The sequence below is a fragment of the Schistocerca americana genome, chromosome 11, assembly GCF_021461395.2.
Source record: "Schistocerca americana isolate TAMUIC-IGC-003095 chromosome 11, iqSchAmer2.1, whole genome shotgun sequence".
Taxonomy (NCBI): domain Eukaryota; kingdom Metazoa; phylum Arthropoda; class Insecta; order Orthoptera; family Acrididae; genus Schistocerca; species Schistocerca americana.
In genome coordinates this window covers 93355141-93367042 of record NC_060129.1, presented here as the reverse complement: position 1 = coordinate 93367042, position 11902 = coordinate 93355141, and positions in this window count along the sequence as shown.

The following is an 11902-nucleotide window of genomic DNA, read 5'->3' as shown; positions in this document are numbered from 1 at the left end:
CATTGTCCCAGGAAGGGGAAACTTTATTGACACACTCCTGGGGTCAGATACATCACATGATCACACTAACAGAACCACAGGCACATAGACACAGGCAACAGAGCATGCTCAATGTCGGCACTAGTACAGTGTATATCCACCTTTCGCTGCAATGCAGGCTGCTATTCTCCCATGGAGACGATCGTAGAGATGCTGGATGTAGTCCTGTGGAATGGCTTGCCATGCCATTTCCACCTGGCGCCTCAGTTGGACCAGCGTTCGTGCTGGACGTGCAGACCGCGTGAGACGACGCTTCATCCAGTCCCAAACATGCTCAATGGGGGACAGATCCGGAGATCTTGCTGGCCAGGGTAGTTGACTTACACCTTCTAGAGCACGTTGGGTGGCACGGGATACATGCGGACGTGCATTGTCCTGTTGGAACAGCAAGTTCCCTTGCCGGTCTAGGAATGGTAGAACGATGGGTTCGATGACGTTTTGGATGTACCGTGCACTATTCAGTGTCCCCTCGACGATCACCAGTGGTGTACGGCCAGTGTAGGAGATCGCTCCCCACACCATGATGCCGGGTGTTGGCCCTGTGTGCCTCGGTCGTATGCAGTCCTGATTGTGGCGCTCACCTGCACGGCGCCAAACACGCATACGACCATCATTGGCACCAAGGCAGAAGCGACTCTCATCGCTGAAGACGACACGTCTCCATTCGTCCCTCCATACATGCCTGTCGCGACACCACTGGACGCGGGCTGCACGATGTTGGGGCGTGAGCGGAAGACGGCCTAACGGTGTGCGGGACCGTAGCCCAGCTTCATGGAGACGGTTGCGAATGGTCCTCGCCGATACCCCAGGAGCAACAGTGTCCCTAATTTCCTGGGAAGTGGCGGTGCGGTCCCCTACGGCACTGCGTAGGATCCTACGGTCTTGGCGTGCATCCGTGCGTCGCTGCGGTCCGGTCCCAGGTCGACGGGCACGTGCACCTTCCGCCGACCACTGGCGACAACATCGATGTACTGTGGAGACCTCACGCCCCACGTGTTGAGCAATTCCGCAGTACTTCCACCCGGCCTCCCGCATGCCCACTATATGCCCTCGCTCAAAGTCCGTCAACTGCACATACGGTTCACGTCCACGCTGTCGCGGCATGCTACCAGTGTTAAAGACTGCGATGGAGCTCCGTATGCCACGGCAAACTGGCTGACACTGACGACGGCGGTGCACAAATGCTGCGCAGCTAGCGCCATTCGACGGCCAACACCGCGGTTCCTGGTGTGTCCGCTGTGCCGTGCGTGTGATCATTGCTTGTACAGCCCTCTCGCAGTGTCCGGAGCAAGTATGGTGGGTCTGACACACCGGTGTCAATGTGTTCTTTTTTCCCTTTCCAGGAGTGTATTTAGCTGGCAGTAGTGGCGCTCGCTGTATTGCAGTAGTTCGAGTAACGAAGATTTTTGTGAGGTAAGTGATTTGTGAAAGGTATAGGTTAATGTTAGTCAGGGCCATTCTTTTGTAGGGATTTTTTGAAAGTCAGATTGCGTTGCGCTAAAAAATATTGTGTGTCAGGTTAAGCACAGTCTTATATAATTGTTCAAAAGGGGACGTTTCAATTGTAAGGGGTCTTCCAGCAATCGTGTCGACACAACGAATGTTGTCCTGAAACTAAGTGCTGACAAAACAATCCGTTGGTCCTTCATCTTCACTAATATATAGGATGATTTCTGCACCATGTACAAGCTCTAGGGATTGACTGAAGAGAGGATACAGATCAGAAAAGGTCTAATTAACTTATGCCCGGAAGTGTATGGTTTCTCAACTGTACGAGGGTCGTTCAATAAGTAATGCCCTACATTTCTTTTCTCACAACATATTTGCTGTTAAGAGTCAGAATTAGGTGACACTAACAGAGTAATCATAATTACACTTTCAAAACGCTGTAGAAATAACACCTCTGGTCACAATTACGTCAATTTGCAACGGAATATTATCGGAGAAGGAGGAAAACGTACGGCAGAAGAAAAAAAAATTGTGTGAAGATTGATCAGTAGATGGCGCTGTATGTGTCAGAATACGTAAATGAAAACACCTGCCATGCGCATCACCCAGTGAAGTTGGTATAAACATGCCGGGTACACGGCTTTTCCTCCTTCCGCATCTGCAACGTTCGCCGTGACTGTCTCAATGCAGGATCGCCCTCTGCTCGTAAAGCTGCATTACAAGAACGATGGCTGTGCACACGTCGCTCTGCAGAAGCCACAGCAGTGCAGGAGGAGGCGAGTGGCGGAGTGCCAACGTGTGGTGCACGGAGAACTGCCAGAACGTTGGGCACACCCGTGAGTACAGTGCGTAAAATCCTACGAAACATTCTTCTTTGCTATCCATTCAGAATTTCCCACGTGCACTAGTTGCTTCCTGTTGATCTGCCAGCAAGGGAGACCTTTGCTTTAGAATTTCTTGCTCGCACGGAAGTGGTCAATGATTGACCGTGGAAGATTTTGTGGACAGACGAAGCCCACTTTCATCAGACAGGATATGTCAGTACACAGATTGTCGAATATGGGCAACGGAAAATCCACACGCAAACCAACCAGTACCACTTCATCCTGAAAAGGTCTCTGTGTGGTGCGGGTTTACGGCATCGTTTTCCATAGGGCCATAATTTTTGTAAGAGACAGGTGCTTCCGCTCCTGTTACCTGTACCGTCACTGCTAAGCGCTATCAGTGTCTTTAAATTCCAGCTCTCCAACAGTGTGGATGTGTGGATGAAATCATTTTTATGCAAGATGGCGCACCTCCGCACACTGAAAATCCAATTAAGCAGCTGCCGAAGTACCATTTCAGAAATGCTAGAATTATCAGCCGCCATTTCCTTACAGCCTGGCCCTCTCTATCACCTGATCTTGATCCGTGTGACTTCTGGCTGTGCGGCTGTCTGAAAGATGTTGCGTTCAGTGTTCCGACTGCAAACTTAGCGACATTTAAGACACGCATTGCGCAACACATTCTGAGCGTGACCCCGGAAAAACTTTGAAGAGTTGTGGAACATGCTGTTTCTCGATTTCAACTGAAATGGTGGACAGCATATTGAACACGTTTTGCACCAGTCACAAGGAAATTAATAATCCGATTTCATTATGATTGGTGCTGTTTATGCGGTTATTGTCCTCAGGAAAATTAAAAACTGATTTTTCTCAATGCATGTGATATGACCTTGCCTTGGTGCATGGGCTTACGTAATTAACAGTATGACACCTATACACCAATGCACATTGAGCAGTACAGTTTGTTTGACGTCAAACGTACACCATAGGCTTTGTTGTATGGTTCATTTGTAGTCAACCTCTATTAAACAATGACGCTTACAGCGCCATCTATTGCTACATTCTGTAACTATTTATTTTTCTTCTGCGATAGGTTTTCCCCCTTCTCCGTTAATATTCCGTTGCAATTTGGCCTTATTCGGACCAGTGGTGTTATTTCTAAAGTGTTTTGAAAGTTTAACTTTAATTATAGTCACCCTGTACATGAACTTGTCTTGTCCAAGTCCTACTTTTCTACATAGTCTCCATCACGTTCTATGGCTGCACGCCATCGTTGTGCAAGAGCATGTATTCTCTGCTATTAAAAGCTCTTGTCCTGTAGGCGTTGCCATGGTTTCACTGCATGACTGACACTCTCGTCATCTTCAAAGTGTGTTCCCCATACAGAGTCTTTAGGCGGCCCAAAGAGATGCAAGTCCGAGGGTGCAAGGTCTGGACTGCAGGGTGGATGACGCAATGATTTCCAACCCAATGGGGCGATGTGTTCCCGGCTTCTCAGACTTGTGAGTGGGCGTGCATTATCGTGTTGGAGCAAGGTTTATACTGGATTCTTGTCCGATCGAACACATCCGAAACGGTTCTGGAATTTATTCGAAGTCTTCACGTACGCCTCTGAATTGAAGGTCAACCCTCTTGGAATCACATCCACGAGAATGACATCATCAAAATCTCAGAAGACTGTCACCATGACTCTTCCAGCAAAGAAGGTTGTCTTGATTTTTCTCTTTTGTGGTGAATGAGGATGATGTCACTCCATGGACTGCCTTTTTGTTTCCGGCGCAAAGTGGTGCATCCAGATTTCGTACCCCGTAACGATCCATGACAGAAGTGTGTCTCCGTCGGTTTCTGAACGCTCCTACAATTCAGATGAAATGGTCTTTCTTTGAATCTTGTGGCCCGCTGTGAGCATTCGTGGAACCCATCGTGGCCACCTATTTGACTATCTGAGAGTCTCCATCATTGCAGACGCACTTCAAATGCTGACCGACAACTGTAGAGCCAGTTGTCGAGTTATGATGCGTCGGTGGGCACGAATAATGGCATCCACACGATTCTGGATGTCTTCATCAGTGGCTGCGACAGGACGTCCTGAGCGGGGCTGACCGTGGAGTTCTGTTTCTGTATTTCCCGAGGCTCTAACTTTCTTTACCCATCACCCAACTGTACTCCTATGCACTCCTATCCACTGCAAAAAATTTTTTATGGATGTTCACCACGGTTTCTGTTCCTGCACACAAAGATTCAATAATAGCACGCTGCTTGTAACATGGGTTGTATGTAGAAGCCATTTTGACGCTGTACTACGGCTCTGCCACTTGCCAGAACGGTTCGAAACCTCCCGGCGCAGGGAACAAACATCAAATGTGAAGCACCCACAAGGACGTTTCTGTGTGTATATTAATGGCTTTTTTAAAAAAAATGTGGGACGTTAGTTACTGAACTACACTCGTTCATTGTTGCACAGTTACAATATGTGTTGGAAACGTTTCCCGTGTGCCTCATCTCATCCGTGCATGCGCTGTAGCGTGCTCTGTCTGACACGTCCGCATTGGCCAGGCTGCACCCGGACAGTGTCACAGGCAGCACGGATACACTGCTCCAGTGTCTCCACATGCGGAGTGGGCTCTGCCTGCGTGATGCTACTGAGATCACACCCTAACCAGAAACCGCACGGGTTGAGGTCCAGTGAACGAGCAGGTCATGCGACTGGAACGACGCCGCCTCCCTCCCCCACCCCGTCCCCATGTGACCCACCGACAAGGGAGGACACGACTGAGATGCGTCCGGGCGCTGACGGCACTGTGAGCTGGAGCATCTGCATGTAGTAGCCGTACAGTCCTTCGAATTATCGACGGCACTTCTTCCAGCAGGGGGGATAAAGTCAGCCACAGGAAGTTCCGGCCTGTTATGTGTCTTGGAAGGAAGATCGATCCCAAAATACGGTCGCCAGTTATTCCAGCCCACACATTCCGGCTGCACCGACGCTGGACATTCGCTGTCACCATACCCTGCGGGTTCTGCATAATACGGCACAGGTGACTGTCCCGAAAGTTGATGATGCCACTCCGCGTAACGGTGGCCTCATCTGTGGATAGGATGGATGACACAAATCCCGGAATCGTGGTTGCCAGTCGGAGAAACCAGTGACAAAGCTGATCGCGATGTGGAAAGGCTGCCGCTAGTAAGCCCTGCACACGCTGTGATAGGGTAGCAACAGTTGTCATCGAGAATGTCCCACACGGTCGTCTGACGCACCCTGTACTGGGGGTGGGGGGGAGGGTGGGGATGGGGGCAACTTTATGGTACTGACACGGCAGTCGCCTTCCACAGTGTTTTAGTCACGTTTTCCTCCAAGTCTGGTGTCCAAACATTTGGGGTACGTCCTTCATGATTTCTAGCTTCCTGAAACGACCCCGTCTCAGACAAACGGCGAAACACTGTTGCAAACATTGAGAGGTGTGCCAGAATGAGATTTTCACTCTGCAGCGGAGTGTGCGCTGATATGAAACTTCCTGGCAGATTAAAGCTGTGTGCCGGACCGAGACTCAAACTCGGGACCCTTGCCTTTTGCGGGAAAGTGCTCTACCAACGGAACTACCCAAGCACGACTCACGCCCCGTCCTCACAGCTTTACTTCTGCCAGTTTCATTGAGAGCTGTGGTTGTTGGTGGGAACAGATCTGATACAACGTTACTTCCAGCAGCGCGTTGCTATTTGCCTTTCCGTAAGTAGACACCATGTGGGCAAGCTCTCGATTCAAATATAGGAGCATTGTGAATGATGCTCCATCACGTCCACTACACGGTGAATCAGCAAGAGAAGTGAATCGGACACAACGTTACCAATTACTGTGGCTTGAGAGGGCGCTAGGGCATGACATACGAGGAACAGTACCACCCTCTAGGAGGAAACCACGTGTACGGTGCCTGCATGCTACAGTGCGCATTAGACCGCATTCTCTGTAACATAATAAGTGACCTCTAGCATGAAAACCATGCCTTTCCGTACATAAGTCCGTTAGACTATTTTTGTACCGTATCCTCTCATCGATCGATCCCTAGAGTTTGCACATGGTGGTAAAAATCACCCTATATAAAGGAGAAACGTTGTTTAACATTGTTCCCATAAATCTCTAATAGTTTACCTCAAAGTTTTACACAAGGCTCTTATAAGCGATTGGAAGAACATAGGCTACACATTTTCTTAAACAACAATGCACATATTTTTCTGTTAAAACCGAGTCCGAGAAAAAAAGTGCTGTTCTGTGTTACGAAAAGTGTGGCTTCGACTCCATTCTCCCAGATGGCTTTTGTTACGATAGCAGAACGTTTAAACAATTACGCAAAATTTTTGTCCCTCATATATTGTTTCTCAGGGAATATAATTTTAAGCAATAAATGTCTACCGAACAAAGTGTCGTTTTGTTTTCTTCCTCGAAGTCGGATTTCACATAAACTTGTGTAATCAGAAATTTGTATTTCTACCTTATAGGCTAGTGATTAGAATACGGTTATGCAGTGTGAATCATCCTAAACTTTGTAATGCTATTTGTCCGTGGATTAAGACTGCGATGTAATGTCACTGAAGATGCTTCCCTCACATATCAAACAGCTGCAGAGGTCTCTCTTGTACCCCAGATACCAATCATCGTAACCGATCTATCCATTCATTTTAAGTCATCAACATTTATTTTGCAATAACAGAGAATGCTCACGGACTGGCATACAAGTACGTTGGAACGGATTTACGATCAGAGTGTTTGTACCGTCGTGAACTGTATGTACCGTTTCACTGAGACTTGGCACACAGTAGCACAGAAAGTAAAATTGTACTCTGTAGTATCAGGGCATAGGCTACAACAACTATTGTACAAACAACAGTACATAAGTATGCAGGGTTTAGCGAAATTCGCGCACTCGGGCTTCGCAGGCCACCACATGTACAGTAACTACCTCTGTCAACACACACATCCAGCGCTGTACGGTTGGTGCTTCTGGAGGCGAACCACGGCCGAGTTCTACCGGCGGTGCCTGAAAGGCGCACTCGACGCACCTGCAGACGACCAGCAGTACCTGCCGCGACTAAGGAGAACCGAGGCGAAACTCCTTCAAATAAAGAAACAACAAATTAGAGGCGTCCTCAGCAGAAGCAAAACGTCTGGCGAAGTGGATGAAGAGCCGCTCGCCGTGCACCACCTACAGGGTGTCCAGAAGAGGACTCCCTGATTTCATAATTAAATATCTCGAAAACAAAGATCGATATAGGAATACAATAAACGGTATGTTTATTGTGAAAGCTGTAAGAAGTTTATACAGCAGTTTGAAATAATAGTTACAAAAGCTGCTAACAGATGGCGCTGTACGCTGTACAGCTCGTATCAACATACATAAGTCAAATAATCGTATGAAAACAATCTTTGCAAACAATCACATCACAATGTTTTCAAAATGTTCACCATTGGCACTACAGAGGTGACGCAAACGAAGAATGAAATTCGCCATCACATTTCGTAGTGTCTCAACCGAAATGGATTCACATGCCACAGAGATCGCCGATTCGAGCTCGTCCAGCGTGGCGGGATGCTTCGGGTAGACCGTGTCTTTCACTGTGCCCCACAAAAAAAGTCACAGGGAGTCAAATCCGGCGAATATGGAGGCCAATCCATGCCTGCAGCAGTAAATTTGGAATATTCCAAAGCAATGACTCGATTCCCGAAGTATTCCTCAAGAAAGCGAAACACTTGTTCGGTCCGATGTGGTCGGGCTCCATCTTGCATAAACCATTCAGTACCTGGTCGATCCTCTAACGCTTGCTGTGTGGCGACAAATTGTTCCAAAATTGCAACGTAACGTGCACCAGTGACCGTTTCTCGAATGAAAAAAGGGCCAGTAATGCCTCTCCTGCATACTGCAGCCCACACAGTAACTTTAGGAGAATACAGGGGTTTCGCTTTTGGCTTTTTGGAATCCCAAAATCGCCAGTTCTGCTTATTCACGTATCCATTCATCTGTAAACCAGATGCAGCCCAACATCAAATCCTTCACTATCAATCATTATGATCATCTGATTAGCAAAGGCAACCCTTTGTTGCACAGCTCGTATGGGTATGGCCTGGTGCGTTTGAATTTTGGATGGAAACATGTGTAGGCTCTTTCTCAGTATTTTCTGTGTGCTGGAACGCTTCAAACCAGTCTCAGATGCAATTCTACGGACAGATGACATTGGATTTCGCTGAATAATTCCAGAAACTGTGGCGATATTTTCAGGCGTAACTGCGGTTTGCTTGCGGCCAACATGCCCCACTAGATCATCAGTCACGCTGCCTGTTCGTTGAAATTTTGCGAAGAGTGTACGAATGGTTTTCGCATCGGATCCTTTTGGAACATTAAATCGTGCTTGAGAACTTCGCCTTGTTGCCGTAGGACTCTCTTCTAACCTATGGTACTCTAGCACCACAAAAACGCGTTGTTCAATGGAGTACATGGTTTTAATCTCTTCCTTCGGTACGCTAACCTCCTTTCACATTTCAATAGTGGAACATTGCTCTGGGCTTCAGATCACTATTTATACTAGGCATTACGTATGGCGAATTACAGCGCCATCTGTTAGCAGCTTTTGTAACTATTATATCAAACTGCTGTATAAACTTCTTACAGCTTTCACAATAAACATACCGTTTACTGCATTCCTCTATCGATCTTTGTTTTAGAGATATTTAATTTTGAAATCAGGGAGTCCTTTTCTGGACACCCTGTAAATAGGGAAAGCGAGAGAGCCGCAGGAAAGTGCGCAAGTGAGCTGCAGGACAAGCAGGGGCAGACGCTCACGACGGAAACGGAATTAACAAAACACATCGAAGGCTATTTCCGAGATGTTCCGTCGAAAAGCGACAGACGACGCGGCGACAGCTGGAATTCTGCAGCAGACGAGGAGCGTGCTGACAGGCGCGGACAGGGCGCTGCTGACAGAGAATGTCGACGAGGACGACGTCACAGAGACGAAGGAGATCAGCGCCAGAGCAACATCACCGGCCGCCGACGGCGTCCCGCTCCAGTTCTGCCCCTCGTACTGGGATGTACCGGGAGTGCAGTTCATGGAGATGGTGAACGAGATGCTCGATGGGGCGCAAATTCCACCTGGGCTGGCCGAAGGGACCGTAACCCCTATCCCTAGGAGGAGAGCCGCCCGCCGCATTGAAGAGTTTCACCCGATTGCGCTCCTCAACGCCCACTATAAAATAATAGCGAAATGCATCGCAAACAACCTGAAACCGGCGATGTGGAAAGTCATGAGTCCGTGGCAAACATGTGCGGTACCAGGGAAAATATATATTTGGCGCCACATGCACCTACAGGGACATAATAGCACAGGCAGCCACCACCAGAAGCGCAGGTGGCATAATTCCGGTGGACTTCAACTGTAAGATGGCAAGAACTATGCCCCTTACATGAAGTCATTAAAGATCACCTAACTCACATTGAGCAAACAGTAGGGCTGAACAAAAAATGACTGACAAGGCACAATGCATCTTGTAGAGTGTATAGTATGGATGTATTGAAATAATTAATGTCAGGTGATGGTTTTAAAGTAATTCACACGACATGAAAACTTTGTGGAAACGCGTCAATTTACTGGAGGATAGTTTATCCCAGGGAAGTACTCAGAATTGACTGTGGTCGCCACGGGAGCGACTAAGGGAAGCGACAATGGGCAGCTTAGGGTGGCTCAAGCTCTGAGAAAGTGGTAATGGTGCACAGCCTCCAGCCGCCTTAACATGAGTGACAGTGAGTGGGTGGTTGACCCCAACCCTATGCTGGTGTACCGGGAAGCAGACGGAGAACTTGTACGGCTGTTGATAAATGTCCGTCATCCCGTTTTCAGCGAAACGTGCGAGAAAGTCATGCAAAGCTACGGTGGAGTGGTCAACAGAGGTCAAAATAAGCGTGTCCATGACTGTAGCAACTTCACGCTGAATTCACGGTCCGCAGAGTCTGAAGTAAATCAGGTGAAGAGCGACAGAATGAAATACGCCGGCCTCCGATGGGAATGTAGGACCGAGGAATTTGAAGTACTCTCCTGGGAGTCAGAATTACAGAAAAATTGGTGTTTGTGCAGATGCTAACCTTGATGGGTGGCCAGGGAGGAGCTAAATAACAGAAGTTGAGAGGAAGGGATATTTTGTGGGAATTTGTTCACTTCCCAGGGCAGGCATTGGTCGGCACTGGGAAGTGACGCATAATTAACGTGACTTGCGCTGCAATGGGTGTAAGTGATTTTGCTGGAGGGGAAACCGAGGCAAGGAGCGGACTGTGAGAAGTCTCCGTAGAAGTCTTCCATTCCCAGCTTGCCTAGAGTGCAGAAGTGGCGTTCTTGACTCAGCTTGCCTGAGAAAGAGTGAGCACCTCTGCAGTTTAGGACTTAGCAAAGGAAACGATTGAGCTTGGAGATAGGAAGTTTTGGTTCAGCTATGTACTGAGCAAGATAGCTAGGCGTGAATAGATGAGCAGAGTCTTGCAGCACCACGAGGTCGGCCGACGTCCACACAACGACACCTCTCCGCCACACTGTATTCGGTGATATTGCACCCGCTCCGGCCACTGATTAATTTGTTGGATCATGTCGGCAAAGTTTCCACGAGGGTTTCATGGGCCGTGTATTGTAGAATTCTTCTCGCACTTCGCATTATGCCTGGGTCAGTCGATTGGAATTACTTTTGATTTATCGCGCTTTACTCTGCGCAAACGCAATTTATTACCACTGCCTGTTAGGAGAGTCATGTAATGTGATGATTGAAGGTCGTGAGTTAAAATAAATCTCTGCTAATCGACTGCATCTGTTTTCAATCAAGTAGTTGAAATCCCAAGTCACTTTCTTAATTAATTTTATGTTCAACATTTGCATCTGGTGTTCAATAGCTGAATATAACATCAATGTCCACACTTTTTTAATTAAAAGGGATCAATTCTGAATCAATTAATGTCAACACTTCTACCGCAGTTCAATCAGGAGTCACAGGGCCTTATTACTTTCTTTGCGTTATCTGACATTGAGACAGTTTAGCACTCTCTGTTGATCTGTTAGTCAATTACCTGGGGTGAACACACACCAAAAGCAGATAAGTGACAGGTGGGGTGTTACACAACAAGGCCTTCGACAGGATCGATCACAAATACCTCGTAGAGACACTAAACAGACTTGGGTTTGGGCAAAAATTCATCACAATAATCCAGAAGACACCAAGTACTGGGCGATCGACAGTAATAACCAATTGTTGGAAAACAAAACAGATAAAACTGGACAGATCCGTGAGGCAAGACTGTCCATTGTCAATGGCTCTATTCGCTACAGCACTGGATCCGCTGCTGCGGAAACTCACAAATGACATCAGAGGATTCTCCGTAGGAGACAAAGCAAAAGCATGTATAGCCTACGCTGACGATCTAGGCATCTTTATTGAAGATCAGGAAGATATTGGCGGAGTATAAACCCTCATGAACACTTTCCAAAAAGCGTCAGGCGCCCAAACCAACAAACAGTGCTACTGCCGACAGAGAATCGTTGACTCAAACCAGACAGGCAGTGGTACAAAA